Raw genomic sequence first — 15,903 nt, forward strand, 5'->3', positions numbered from 1 at the left:
CATCATGCCAAAAATCCTGGTTCTCAATGAAACTAATATAACTCATTCCTCAGTGGATGGACATTAGCAGATTTCAGGTTAAAAACTGATACTTATCTATATGGCGTTTTTAAATGGGAAGAACTGATCTTTGATGTTAGAAATCAGAATAGTGGTTCTTTGAGGAATTATTGGATGGAAAACTAATATTCTATACCTTGATCTGGGTGGTAGTTATATAGTTGTATATATTTGTAAAACATCACCCTATACATCTAAGAGTTATTTGCTTTATTCTTCAGGAACATTATAAGTCAGTAAAAACAGTTAAGGAAGAAAATCATAAGAGAACTGACTAAAAATGATGATTTGTTAGAAAAGTATGGGTAACTAATCAAGAGCTATAAGATAATGTAGAAGGAGCTAAAGATATAATTGTAAAATTATAGAATATAGAACTACAAAGGGATCTCAAAATATTACACGGTCTGTTTCCCTATCTACTTTTTTGCCCTTTCACAAAAGCTACATTTGAACATGTCTCTGTAAAGAAGGGGTTCAGGAAGGTGAAACTCAAATATTAGTCACTGACTTCCGCAGTACAGAAATGGCTGTAGGCCTTGATGCAAAGTGACTTATGTGAAGTAAAGAGATCAGAAAATAGATTCTAGCAGCTCAAATGGAGGATTTTGTATTGAGCAGATTTCAACTTTGGTTGACTCTCCTTCCACTGTTTTCTCACTCTGAACATTTTTCAGAAAAGGGATTTTATTTCTAAAAATGAAATATTCAGTGTATGATTATAAGACAAAATTATTGGCTATAAGATCCTCATGCCCAAGGTAGTTCTGATTTTCTTTTATGCTCAAGTGAGTTCTGTGTCCACATTTGAATCAGATTTTTCCTACTGATCTCAAACTTTAATGTTACTGTTATTATTATTATTAAATGAGAGGCAACATGTAAGGCATTTTGACTAGTATTTTGTATTAAGCAGGATAGAGATATATATGTTCATGCACAGAGTTGATATCTAAGGCAAAACATTACATGTATGTATGTTGCCCTAATTTGAGATACAGACCTGAATTATTTCACTTACTTTATGTGGAAATTCAGAACTAAATGCAGAGGTATTTTTTTTCTTTGCTAGTAAAACTCTGCCCATACTCAACAGCATGCTAATATCATATGGAATGTCTACAATAAATGAAGTAAATATGTTAAACGTTTAATATACTAATACGTTAAATAATTGTTTGAGTATTACATTTTTTTTACAATATTTATTGCAAAATGGAATTGTTTTTGATGGAGGAAAATATAAATTTACTAGCTTTTTAAGCAAAGCTACATTTCATTGTTATTCAGAATCTGTCCCCAAGGGAAGGATTCCATGAATCAAACTAAATGATACCTGAAGTGTCATTGTGTTTATTTAACCTGAATGTTCATTTTTAAAGAAAAGGAAATGTTAATATTTTGAAGTAGAAATCACTGAAATGCACAGTGGCAAGAACAGAGTTCCTTTTGATATTTCAACAGAAAATAACATAATAGCCTCCCTCTTTAAAGCTGTTAAGTGTAGTGAATTAATGGCAGAATGCTTGAGTTTCCAGATCTCTCACTGTTTACAATGATTTGAGGCCATAGGCAGCCATATTCACCATCTTTGTTTAATGGAAAAATTAGGAGACATCAATATTTATATAGATCTCCTTCACTTTATTTAAACTGTTTCTAGGAATTAATAATTTGGGAAAATATGAGATAGAGATTAGGAATCCAAGAGAGATGAAACTTAAAGTTGGGGAAAGTATGTCCAAGTTCCATATAATACTCGACAAATGCAATGAATCACTGGTACTTCATTAGTCTTTGTCTCATCAGAAAATCTAGACTCAGTCTTTTGGTGATATAGACCCAAATTTACAATGGAAATACATGGAAAATTTAAGTTTTTATTTTTTACACTTCTCTTTACTGGACCTTATCTGTTCTGAAATGAGAATTAGTTCTATAATGGTTTTCTCCAAAAACAAGGTGTTAGTATGATCTTGGACAAAAGTACATATGGAACAGACTGTTAGAGCTGGACAGGGGCTTTTTTGGTCATCCAGGAGCCTAGGATCTTTGACTTATAAATAAAGAGACCAAGCCCCAGAGATGATAAATGACTTGCACAATGTGCGTGTGACACACTTCGAAGCAGCAGAACCGTGACTGGAAACCCAGACTTCTAACTCCTGGTAGATGTGTCTTCCTGCACATTGGGATACTTGGTGTTCACTCCCTTACTCTCTCTGACAGTGAACTTGTGCTCAGGCACGTAGCAGACTCCTGTCCGCAAAACCTTGTCTCTTACACCTTGATTAGGAAGCCTAAGCACCTGCAGAGATGCTTAACTATGTGCATGTATATATGTTTGTGCACACTAGTGAAACAGAAAATTCTTGGTATTTTCCAAAATGATAATGATAAATTTAAACTTGCCTTGGGGTCCTTGAAGCCTCTCCTGTTTTTGCCTGTGTGGTCTGCTCTTTTAGTCACCCTAAGCCCACATTTACAACAAAGGAGGAGTATGGCATGTTTACATGAAGCTCAGGTTACTGTGCAGTGATGAGGCCTCCCTTCATTATGACATGCAGTTGGACTGTGATGTGGAACGCTACTCTAACTTCCTCAGTGACTGCCAATTACTTTGTCTCGTAAGCTCTTTCAGCTGCATTATTCTGTTTGGAAATGATCTATCCAGGGAAAAGTAAAACCTATAAACATGAAAACAAAAAACTAAGTTCCTTGAAATTACTTGATTTAAAGCATCATTCTCTCATATAAATGTCCAACTGGACATCACACTAATACTGAGGGTTTTTATGGTATCATTTCCTTTAAAGATTTTAAAGCACACAAATGTTAATTTATGAATGCTGTATTCCTTCAAACACTAAATTAGGCACTGCAGCACCTTGCAGTTCCCCAATGAGGTTAGAAACAATTCTTGCCCAGACCGAGTAATAAGGGCCCATTTCACAAGAGGACCTCTTCCATCAGTGCCAGGGAAAACAGGACCAATGATAACTAATTTCTAAACTGCATGGCTTTGAACTATTTGGAGTATGAGTGCCTTTTTCAGCATTCAAAATGTCATGATCTTCAACATGGTAATAACTGGGTCTTAATGTGTTCAGTCTGCAGGCAGTACTTGTTCTGTGTGTGCATTTTTGGACCCCTTACAATAATTGTGTAGTCTCCAAGGGGTTCCTGGCCCTTACATTGGGAATCACCAGTATAGACCTCAAAGGGAATGTGAAAATTCAAGTAAGTAGCAGTAGGGTACAGTGATTTGTTAAATATTTTACCTTTTTGGGACTTTGTGCTAAGTATTGTCTCCATTAAAAATGTGTGTTTCTATAAAATGACTAAACACAGCCCCAAAAGTTTGCACAGAATACTTTAATTTATTCATGCTGTTTTCAAATTCCAGGGTCAAATAATTGTCCCTAGCCATATTAGAGGTCATTGGCTCTTTTGTGGTAGCTTTACATTGAAAAATTTAGGCCAGCTCTTGCGAGCATAGTAGCCTTTCAGTGGTAAGATCTGGGTTGGGTTACTTCCCAAACCACTGGCCTAAATCTTTTAAGACCAAATCAGATACTACATTCTTAAACTTTGCTTTTTCATTTTCTGTCTCCTTTGCTCCTCTTTCCTCCTCTACCTTTTTTTCTCTTTTTCCCTTCTTTTTTTCCTTCCTCCCCCACTTTGTTCTACAGATATTTATTGAGCATCATGTAGCTTTGAAAAGCTTACAGACTGGTGGATAAAACATATGCCTGAAAAAAATGCAGAACTCTCTCACTGCAAACTGTGATAAATGCTAAAACAAAAATGCAGGTGCTATGAGACTGTGTAACAGAGAGATTTGGCCCAACCGGCAGGATCAGAGAACACATTCCTGGGGAACTGACAGCTGGGCTGAATTGGGATTAATGAGATGGTAAGGAATGGGAAAGAAGTTTGGTCTAGGCTGAGGAAACAGTATGTGCTTCAGGGATGAAGAGGAAGACTGACATGATGTGGATGAGGCAAGGAAGGAAGCAGGGGCAGATCACATCAAGATTCATAGGGCTTGTTGGGGATTCTGATCTCAGTCCTAAGAGGACCCCAGTGAGCTTAGCAAACTGTTGGGTCCCCATTTATATGTGTTACTGATTTCTTTGGGATTACACTGATCATACAGCTATTTGTTGACCTAGTACAACCTGCAGCATGACTTCTGATGATTGTACCCAGAATTGTGCCTTGTAATTTACAGTGGGCAGGTCTCTCAGAAGAGGACAGAAAGTGATATGCAGCATATGGGGTTCTTCCTTTGGATTCATCAGTGAAAGACCCGAACAAAAACCAATTGTGGTATGTCAGCATGCTCTATTGTGGAAGCCACAGGGCTTATGGCTGATCAGCTGGTTCCGTCTGTAAGGTAGGCACAGCTCTCATGGGGGAGCAGGTGGCACTCAGTTGCTCGGATGCCACAGATCAGCAGGAACGTGAGCACAAAGCTTTAACACATGGAGTGAGACTGAGACCTCAAAGTGCCAACCCTCATGGTCTCTTGACTCCCAGTGATAACAGGTGGCTTCAAGAATGGTATTAAGACTCACTATATGCAACAAGACCACAAAAAAGGAAATTATGAAGCTAAAGCAATTCACAACTCCTCCACCTTGCCCCCAATTGTAAGAGTGATTGTAACTACTGGGAACTACATTCAGTTGCAGGGCACAAACTTTTTCCTGGCACTTTTAAATTTTTTCCTCATTAGTGACTCTTGGAAAAGATGCACTAGGAAAAATAAATACTACTTAGAGGTGGATAATCCTGGCATCCTCTGTGTCTTCCTCAAGGGTATTTTCTGGGGATGTTGATATATAAGGCATCAGCAAGACTTTGAGCATAATAGAGAAGGGAAGCTAGAGAGGCCTGGCTATTTTTGTTTTTGTCAAGGCAAGCCTGTCAAAGCAAGGTGTATCATATTCTTGTTAAGACATAAGTCTAACTATTATCTCTTTACTTTACCCCTTTACCTCTCCCGTATTCTTAAGCTCTGTTAAAGGGTGAAAGGGTTAATAAAAGAAAATTGGGAATGATATAAGCCACATCTGACACTCTACAGGTAGATAAGGGTATATGTAAGCATAAGCCGTATACTGTTCTAGCAAGTGATTTGCAGCTTTTTAGGTTTCACAGAGGACAACGAAAAGTGAAAACCTAGAGAAAAGAACATTGGCCTGGAAACCTGAGGCCAAGAAAAGTACTGTGATGTGACAGGTTAAGCTAGCAAGAAATTGTCAAGTGCTGGCTGTGTATAAGGCACTACACTAGGTATTTAAGGGCATAGAAAAGTTTGAAAAAACCAAGGACTTTACATTTTAAGTTGAGGCCAGCTGTAAATTTAAGCAGCATATAAAGTGTCAAGTAAAAATGAGGTGTGGGAAGGTAATATGTGAGTTATTATTACCAAATGAATAGGACTACCAGTGAAGGGATTTTACTCCACTAACATCCAAACTTCTTAATGAAGAAGACCACATATGGTGTGCTTGCAATGCTTAGCACAGTGTCCCTCCCAGTTCATACTTCCCAGTAGTAATTGCCATTCTGGCTGCTGTCTCCACACATTAATTTAGTCTGTCTTTGAACTTTCTATAAATGGAATTATACAATGGTCCTTTGTTTATTTTGAGATTCATCCATGTTGCATATTTCTACATATATCAGTCGTTCATTCTTTTTCATTTCTGTAGATTATTTCATTGTATTAATATGCAACAGTATTCTTTTCGTTCTCTCTCTCTCTCTCTCTCTCTCTCTCTCTCTCTCTCTCTCTTTTGAGAAAGCAGGATTTATTGAGAGGGCAGAAAAGCTCCCAGAACAGGAGGGGACCTGAGTGGGTTGCCAGCTCTCTCTCTCTCTTTTTTTTAAAAAGGACATTTATTCTTCCTCATAACTAGAAGAGTTGAGGCAGGTCCCCACCCCTAGTTAGTACAGTAATTTAGAGATGGCAGTAAGAGACATTTCTGTCCACTTTTCTCCTCTATCATTCTCAGCATGTTGGTGTCCATCTTGAAACTTTTTGCCCCATTACCTAAGATGACCTCAGTTTTTCCTACATGATTGTGTCTGTACTCAACCTCAACCTGTAACTCAGGTTTATGTTGAGGGTGTGCATTTTTGAATTGGTCTGTATTGCTTGTATAGATCTTGTTCTTGCATGCCAATAACAACGGATCATAGTATAACTCTCTGTTCATTTAAATCTTCTTTAATACTATTTACCAGTTTATTATAGAGGATGCAATTCAGGAACAGCCCAATAGAAGAGATGCAGAGGGCAGGATATGGTGAGGGGAGGTTGTGCAAAGCTTCCATACCCTCTTTGGGTGCACCAGTCTCCCAGCACCTCATTATGTTTGCCAACCTGGAAGCTCCCAGAGTATTCTATTTATCCTTCTCTCCCTCCCCACTCTCCCTCCCTTTCTCCCTTCTACCCTCCCTCCCTCCCTTTCTCCTTCCTTCCCTCTCTCCTTTCTCCTCCTCTTCCTCTTATCCTCCTCCTCCTCCTCCTTTCTTCCTCTTCTTGGAGATGGGAGTCTCACTATGCTGCCCCGCTGGTCTTGAAACCCTGGCCTCAAGTGACCCTCCCTCTTTGGCCTCTCAAAGTGCTGGGATTGCAGGCATAAGTCACCATGCCCCGACAAGTATTCTAGTCTTAATGGACATTTGGGTTAATTCAAGTTTGAGGTTAATATGAGTAAAACTGCTAGGAACATTCTGAATTTGTCTTTTAATGGACATAGGCACTCACTTCTCTTGGGTATATATCCTACAGTGGAATTGCAGGGTCTTAGAATATTAGCATCTTTAGAAGACAATGCCAAACATTTTTCTAAAGTGATCATACCAGTTTATATTCCCACCAGCAGTGTAATATAATTTAATATGGTTTTAAACTGTTTTATAGATGTGAGTGGAGTTCATTCAAAAGGTATAAAGTTCCTGGTCCTTAAAACCCAAGGGAAGGAGGGGATGGATTTTTCCCCCATGTTAATATTGCACCTGTTTCCAGACTCTGAACTTGCTTTTCCCTTCCATGGCCTTTTTATATTACAGAGAAAGCTCCATAGTGCAGAAGCAGTATCTGATTTCTCGCTACCATATTCTCAGGGCCAGGTTAGTCAGGATTCAAGTGGACCCTGAGGTAGGGCCAGTTTAGGAAGGCAAATATGGAAACAAAGCATAATGGCAGCCAGTTATTGAATTTTGACCCTTATAGATATCAAGCCTTCCAGCTTTATCAGTTGCCAGTTTCATGGTGGCATTCATCCCACAATCTTAATTGAGAGTCTGCTCTGTGCTGAGAACTCTTGTCCTACTATTGCTACTGAATAAAATGAGTAATGCCAGGCAGGGCCAGTGATAACACACTGACTGGTCCCTGAATGGGTTAGTAACCACAGCTTCCCTTCACTCCCTGAGGTGGACAGGTTTGTGGACTGCACTGTAGTAAGAAAGGAGCCTGTAATAGGGCCCCTCCAGCAGACCTGGGGGTGGATTCAGGACAGGCCTACACCACATAGAACAGCAATCAGGCAGTGATTGCTTTCCAAGAAATTCTTCATTTTGGCTCTTATTTTCCTTTGGTGAGGAGGATGGTGAGCAGGGAAAATCATAAAGCATGACCATGAATAATCGAAATCTGGAAATAGGTGCCACGTGACTTTTGGGCAAAGCGGCTTTAATAATAATAAAGGGTAACATTGGGCACTTCCTATGTACCAGGTACTGTTGTTTAATCCTCTTTACAGCCTTACAAAGTGGACACTCTTAGTAGCTCCCTTTCACAGACAGGGAAAACTAGGGACAGAGAGGATGCATACCTTTCCTAAGGTTGTGCAGCTAGAGAGCGGCAGAGTAGGAATACAAACCTCGGTGGTTCCAGAGACTGTGATGTTAGCACTGTTCACTGTTGTGCTTTGAACATTTAAATTCATATTCTTTATATCTGTGAGCTTTATAAAAGTTGGATGTTTGACATGAACATTTCAATTATTTTTGGATGTCATTTCTTCCTAAGATGGCAGATTTTTAGTCTGAGGAAGGTATGATGTATATAGAGGTATTAGAAAAATCCATAGGTCTCAGTTTCGAAAAAAATCTTAACCTAGTATTGGTTGAGCTGTATTAGAAGTCTGTAGTACTAGGCTCTGAACACATATTATCTGTAACTACCAAAGCAACTTGAACTAGATTTATATTAGCCCAAACTCTCATTTTGCAGATGAGGAAATTGAGGATGAGACAGGCTAAGTAACCTGCCCAGGGTTTCATAGCTAGAAGACATCAATACTGGGATTTGAAACAGGCCTAACTCCAAGTCCCCTGCTCTCTTTCCACAGTACCGTAGTCTTCCCATGTGTGCCCAGAGGAAGATCTCAATTTCAAGGAAATTGTGGCTATGTGATAGCATAGTCTACCTTGTTTACCACATCCATTTTTTTCTTATCAGCCTATGACATCAAATTACATTTCCAGAACAGCTTTGAATTGTAATGGATGGCATTGTTCACTGTCTCAACACTTTAAAATGTATTTTGATTTTACTGCCAGTACTATCTATCTAGCTAAATACAGGCAGCTTTGGTCATAAGAATGCTAGTATGCCTGATTTAGTTGTTAAATTTTGTTGTGGTCTAATGAGCAAACAAGTAAGTCACTGTGGAAACCAAATGAAAATCTTGATGAAGAGAGATATAGCAGCAGAGAGGCCTGAGAAATGAGGCCGTTTGAAATAATTCCATCAAAGTAGCCTGGAAGTTGAAGAGACTGACTCAAAGAGAAATTCAGCCAGCATTATGCCGTGAAGTCATATGTGAAAAAATAATACAGATTATGCAAACTTTATACTCATTTAGTCTGAGGAAACTATGATGTATATAGAGATATGTATCTGATATATGTGATGTATGTGTATTTTGTAACTCTAAAACATTGCATAATTTATAGCAGTGCCACTAACAATGTTTACCTACTTTATTAATAATCTTAACCATTATTTTGACCTCAGTTTGCATGTGACATATTTGTACTTTAAAGGATATATATATAATAATTATCTTAAAGACTGAGTCAGTTAAAACACTTAGCATCTCCTTCTACCTGCCCAAGGATTCAGTTGCCATTCCAGTGACCCAAGAGATAGATACTAGAAACATGATACTGGAGAGTGAATGTTCCAGATGTCATTGATATGAAAACCAGATACCAGATAAAGGACACAACAGAAAATTTCCCATTAACTTTACTTAGTGAAGACATCCCTATAAGAGTCTACTCTTTCATTTGAGTTTAGGACTTTGGTTGTCTGTTCTTTCCAGATGTGAGGCTTAGGAAAATTACTTATGTCCAAGGATGCATATGAAAACTCATTATGTAATGGTTGGTGAACCGAGTAGGCAGATGTCATCTGTGAACATAGGACTGCAGATAGTGGGCAGCTGTCCAGTGGTCTGGCAAGAACATCCTGATCAGCACAGCCCTGGAGCTTCACATGAGTGAAGTCAGCCCCCACTTGTGATCCAATAAGCATTTAAATGAGTGCCAAGTGGCATGTTAGGACTTGAGAACTTCTGCCCAAGTAGTGTCAGACTGCCAAGGTTTAGAGGTTCTTTTATTCATCTGTCCCTGTCTTGGCACTTGTGGGTTCTGTCATGTATCAGATTCTCTGATTTTTGCATTTTGGTCCTTGGATATTTAGAGTTTAGGGTATATTTGAGATGAGGATTGAAGTTATCACTGTATACACAGGTCTTGAGAGCTGTTTATCCAAAGCCCAGAGTCAAATAATATTTTGAGTCTGCAGTAGGAGAAAGACAGTACCAGCTATCTTATGATTGATCTAACTTGGAAGTGTATTATCAGTTACATGAATGGGAGGGAAGCTTTTATATACCACTATTAGTAGTTACTGGCAAATCACTAGATAATAAATACCCAGAGACTTGCTTCACAAGAAAACAAGTCTTGTTGCATATCTCTTTAACTGAAACCTTTCTTCAGCAAAGCTTGGCTAAGTTCATGTACTTGTTTGTTTGGTTTAAATGATCAGTCACAATGTGCTTAGTACACTTTACCATCCTTCTTCTTGTAGCAAAAGGCATAAGCACCTATCATGTGTAAGTGTGCCTGTGGTGGAGGTGGGCTTACAAAGATGGAGCAGGTGTGGATATTGTCCTCAGAGCTTCCAGTCTTGAAGAAAAAAGACACCATGATGTACTAAGTAAAGTCCAAGAGATGCTGAGTGAGGATTATGAAAGTTAAGAGCCTGGAGAGTTACTTCTGCTTGGCCACAAGGGATGCCTTCATGCCATCCAGATGGGTCCTGAAGGGAAGGATGGTATTTAGACTTGGGAGATATGAACGGAAGACTGTTCTAGGTAGGAAAAAACAGTGGGCAAAGAGTGGACCGGGGGATTTGCAAGAAGCTCAATTTACTTGAATATTTCGAGCGTGTCATGGAGATGAAGTTGGAAAGTTAGTTGGGGCTGGATCAATGGAGGACACTTGATACTGGGGTAGGGAATTTGGGCTTTATTCTTTCCCTAGTTTTAATATTAGCTCAAGTGTTTTAACCTAAGGTCTGATTATTATGCCATTTATAAAGAGTAAAGTGATCCTTTTGGCCGTTTGTCGGGGAACAAAGAATACTGTTTACATAACTGCAATATTTATGGTCTGGGTCAAAATACATTTTAAAAAAAATTTTGGCTGACAGTTTTTATCAGAGGCAGTCCCAAATATCATGTCACTGAGATGAAAGTCAGCAACAGCATGCAACATGCACTTGATTCTTTCTTAGGTTCAGTGATGTTAGGATCTACATTTCACAACTTTTTTTGTTTGTTTTGCCAGGTGGGTGGTGCTAATGCCTAATAACCAATTTATTTCGCAAACAAAATCCCAGGTTGTTTGAAAACTGAGTCATTAAGCTGCCTGATCTTTCTTCCCAATTTTCTACTTAGTATTTTTTCTTCATATTGGGCACTTGCTAAGAAGGAATGAAGTGACCATTGATGTACTGCCCTGGAAAGAGTGGCTCTGACTTTTTAAAATTCAAAGTGATTATTTTCATGTACTGGTGTTATGCCTTGCATAAATTCTGAGCTGATATTTTTAGCTATTGGAGACTAATAGAAGTATTTTATCAGATAGGCTTGAAACACTTTTCAGTTAGTAGATACATTAGTGAAAAGGGCCATCTTTGCTAGTATTTTCTCGCTAATTAACTCAGTTGATTAAAGCTTGAGGCTTATGTGGGCAAGGTCAATTCATTTTGCTCTGTGATTATTTCTTGCAACCCTTATCTGGCTTTCAGTAAATAATTATAATAATAGCAAGCACTTATATCATTTTAAGTGTTATACATATAAACAAATTTAATCCTCAGAATAATCAGGTACTATATGTGTCTAAATATTCATGACTGTTTTCTATAGTGTGAAGCTTGGAATTTAGGAAATTTCACACCAATGTTACCATATCCAGACACCAGAAATCTATTTCGGTCCCTTTTGTTGTCGATACATAGTGGTACATTTGGACAAGGCTTCACAGAAGTGGTGTTTGAGACCTGAGCTGGGACTTACAGTATGGTCAAGTGTTTGACAGGTGGAGAAGAATATTCCCGGTAGAAGGAAAAGCAAGGGCTTGGAGAGGTGAAATGGCATCTAGTGTGCATATTTAGAGGAAAATATGGTGTGTGTTATATCTGAGACAGGCAATATGTTTCAGATATATGAACATGACTAAGACATAACTACTCAGCAGATTGTGCTCTGCTGAGTAGTTTAAAAAATTGTCCTCTAGAACAGATTTGATGAATTTTTAAAATCAAGGACTTACAAATTTTTTTTATCCAATTTCAGACACTTTCCAGGGTCTCTGAGCTCACCTATCCATAAGACTCCTCCAGCAATAGACAATAATTGAGCAAAGGGGTAACATGGTCAATTATATTAATATGTTTTAGGAAAGATGACTCTGGTGATGATAAAAGATAGTTTGGAGGACAGAGGGATCGGGAGCAGAGAAATGAAATGGCAATGAGAAAAATGACTACAGATCCTAGTGTGGTTTAAGGATACATAGTGTTGTCATTCATTAGGGAATACAGGGAGAGAAAAGGGACAAGAGTTAAAGGATAATGAACTTGATTTTTGGATACACTGAATTTCAGGTGCCCATGGTTTATTTCAATGGGAATGGCCAGCAGGAAATTGGAAATGCAATCTGGAAAATAGGTCAGCATTGGGCAGGATGATTTAGCAGTCTCTAGGAAATGGTAGGTTTAAACCCTCACAATGAGACAGGGCACCCTGAAGGAACCCAAAGGAGAAAAAAGGGCAAGGCAGGAGGAACGCCTACAGCTGATTTAGGGAGAAGAGACTGGGGAACAGCAGCAGCACTGTAGTATTTGAGCACTTCCTATACGCCTGGACTGCTCTGCACACTTTCCATGCATCAATTTGCTTAATCCTCAATTCCGTGAAAGAACCACGCTTTACAGATGAAGAACCCAAGGCACAGAGAAGTAAAGTAATTTTCACAAGGTCACAGAGCTAGTGCGTTACTCAGTTAAGATAGCTGTGAACTCTTTTAGTGGTTTTAAATATTGAATAGTAAGCTTTGGTGATAGTACTTTTTATCCCCCCCCCACCGTGATGTCAAGTAAATATAGTATGATCATCAGAATCTTTGAGGGAAATATGATCTGAGACTTTCATAAATTTCCTAATTCCCTGGCTTTCTCTCATGCAAATAAATATTCTCTCAAGATTCATGCATTTCTTAAGCATTTTTATGTAATAAGTTAAGCTTTCCCTGAAGTTTTCTCTCAGTTAATGAACATTTTTGGCATTGGTTGGAATATTCCCCAAAATGGTTTTATGAGTCACATTTTTAATATTTCCACATAGAATAAATGTTGAACTGTCTTAACAGGGATCTGAGATATAACCAGATTTTACCTTCTCTTTATAAGTTCTCCAAACTTCTTTTGTCTCCTTGAATCCATCACATCCTTAGAACCTCTTCATTTTGTGTTCTCCCTTTTCACTCCAACAACAGTAGAAATTTTCTTTGGAGCCCACTTTCTCAGAATCATTTTTTAAAATCACTTCATCAGAATTAGGTACATTGAGGAGCAAAGAACAATGAAACCACATGAAATTGCCACAGCTGGTCTATCTGCCAGGCAAGAGTCAGCAAACTACAGATCAAAGGCCAAATGTGGCCCACTCGCTTTTTTGTAAATAACGTTTTACTGGAACATGGCCATGCGTGCTCATTTACATATCATCTATGACTACTTTTCTGCTACAACAGCAGAGTTGAGTAGTTACATCAAGGGGTAGACTGTGCAGCCCACAGTACCTAAAATATTGACTGATCAGGACTTCTACAGTAAAAGTTCGTTAACTCTTGCTTTAGAGCATACTGCTTTTGGAAGGTTAGGATATGTCCTAAGCATGTTTAAAGTGTTTTAGAATTAATAGAGTTACTGTTTTTTAGAAAATTTTATGCAACTGAATAATAGAACTATTGAGTAGTTTCTATAATACTTATTCTTTGGATATAAAACATGTTGTTAAGGAAATAATAAAATCATAGACTCCTTTAAGTAACCTATAATCAGAATTATTAGCTGTCGTCTGAATTTCTGTCAGTATTAGCAAAAACAATTTAATTTGGGGGGAAAATCTTTGAATAGTTCATAGATGCCAGGTTTTTTCTCATGCTTGGATTTTGAAATTTGAAGAAATAAAACACTTTTTCCATGAGAGAAATAGAAGCCAATTTGATCAAAGTTATATGCAGACAAAAAAGTCTGAAAAACAATTGGCTAGATTGTAGAAGCATGACAGATTGAGAAGATTAATCTCAATCTTGTGTTGTATGTTATTTTAGTTTATTAGTATATGTAGTTTATTAGCATTTATAGATAAGATATATCTTATTTTCCTCTGATCATGTTTCTGAAAAAAAATGAGTGTTTTATTTCCCACTGATTATTTTGATAAGACAAGAAATACATGACGTTGTATAGGTTCACTTCTGTCCTGTCTATTATAAGTTCTTGGCTTGTCCCCTCCTGAGCCCACCCTCCTGGTAGCTTTGTCCTCCCTTCTGGTCTTCTGAGGTTCTCTCTTGCTTCCTCCTTCCATCCAGTTTGTTCTGCCACTGGATCTGCCTCCCTGAAGCATGGTCACGTGGCTCCTGTCTGAACTTTGTTCCTGTTCTTTACAGCCCGCGCAGTGAAGTCCAGTCTCTCACCAGCATTTCAGACCTTCCACACTGTTCCACACCTTGTCTCTGACTCCTCTCCCTCCCCACTCTCTTCTTTTGTCCCCTAAGCTCTGAGTGTTGGAACTACAGACAACACTTTCCCATCACTCGATTTTCATACACTTTTCTCACTGTTTGAAATGTCCTTTTATTCACCCCTTTGTATCCATTTCCTGCACGAATCTATTCGTCTTTAAAATGCCTCCTCTTTTGATCAACTTCTTATCTGCTTCTACTCAGCCCACAAACTCTAAGCTAGAATTATGATTTTCATTCCATGAATAGTCATAGCACATATTCTGCTTTTGTAACTTAAACAGATTATTCATGTACTTTTTGCTGCCATGTATGACTAAACTTCTAAATTGCTTAAGGGAAGGAGACTTGTATTTGTTGATTGTTACATTTCTAAATTCTCTTTCTGTGTCTGGTTTTGATGTGTATATCATAACTACATAATTGATATACTGTTTTGGATAAATCAGTCAATGCTTAATGGCAGATATAAAAACTCTTATATGTTATTTCAGCTGATGAACTCTAACTTCTTTGATATATATAGCACTAATGAGATTAGATACTTTTCCTAGGTTAAAAGTCTTCTGCTCTCCAGTCATTGACAAAAAAAAAAAAAAAGCCACAGTAGTTGCTAGGCAACAGTGACTAACATTTGTATTTTTATCTTCAGAAAGTTACCCCAGCAAAACCTGTTTCCATAAAATCTATTGAGTTGTAGCACTAAAACTGTATTCTCTAAGGTCTTAGAACAGTGTAGAGCCTTCACTGTACTTGGGATTTTGAAAAATCAATTTGTTATCTAAACATTGCTGCCAGTGAAAAAAAGCAAAACAATTATTGTTTCACTAACTAATGTAGTTAGTAGTGAAAGTAGACAAAGTAAGATAATGGAGTGTGTATACTGTGTCTTGGGCTACAGTTTTCTGGAAAAACAATGTAGGATGTTTAACCCTAAATTAAGACTAATCCTTCTTTGTAGAAGTGGTGTAAGTATTGAAACAAAACCATGGGCCACATATGTACATGTAGGAAATTGGAAGAAGTGTCTCATCTCTTGTTTTGGGTATGAAATAGACTCTGCTGTGTCAGTTACTAACTTTGTATGAATACTCTTCTGGTTATTCTGGTTGTCTTTATTGTCTTCACTGTTTTAAGAATCTTCCCTTTATTATTGTGCAGAATGATGGAGCTTGCTTTATCTTGTTCCCATTTTGCACTGTATGCATTCACTTAGTAGCTATGTGGGACTGTCTAGTCTTTGGTAGACTATATCGTGGTCTCTGATGGCTTGAATAAGAAGTGGGAGGAATGTGTGGGGAGTGTGCTGGACAAGAACATAGTGTATAGTGGGCAAAACTGAGATTGTGGGAGGATTAGTCACATGGCTTAGAGGAAAAATGCTGTTGCAAAGATAATGGATCATTTGCTTCCTGAATGAGCCATTCATGAGGAACCACTGTCAAATCACCAAACTTTTCTGAATGAGATTTTCCAGAAACTCCTACT

The sequence above is a fragment of the Carlito syrichta genome, unplaced genomic scaffold (genome assembly GCF_000164805.1).
Source record: "Carlito syrichta isolate Samal-C Ts95f unplaced genomic scaffold, Tarsius_syrichta-2.0.1 Scaffold301826, whole genome shotgun sequence".
In the NCBI taxonomy this organism is placed as follows: Eukaryota; Metazoa; Chordata; class Mammalia; order Primates; family Tarsiidae; genus Carlito; species Carlito syrichta.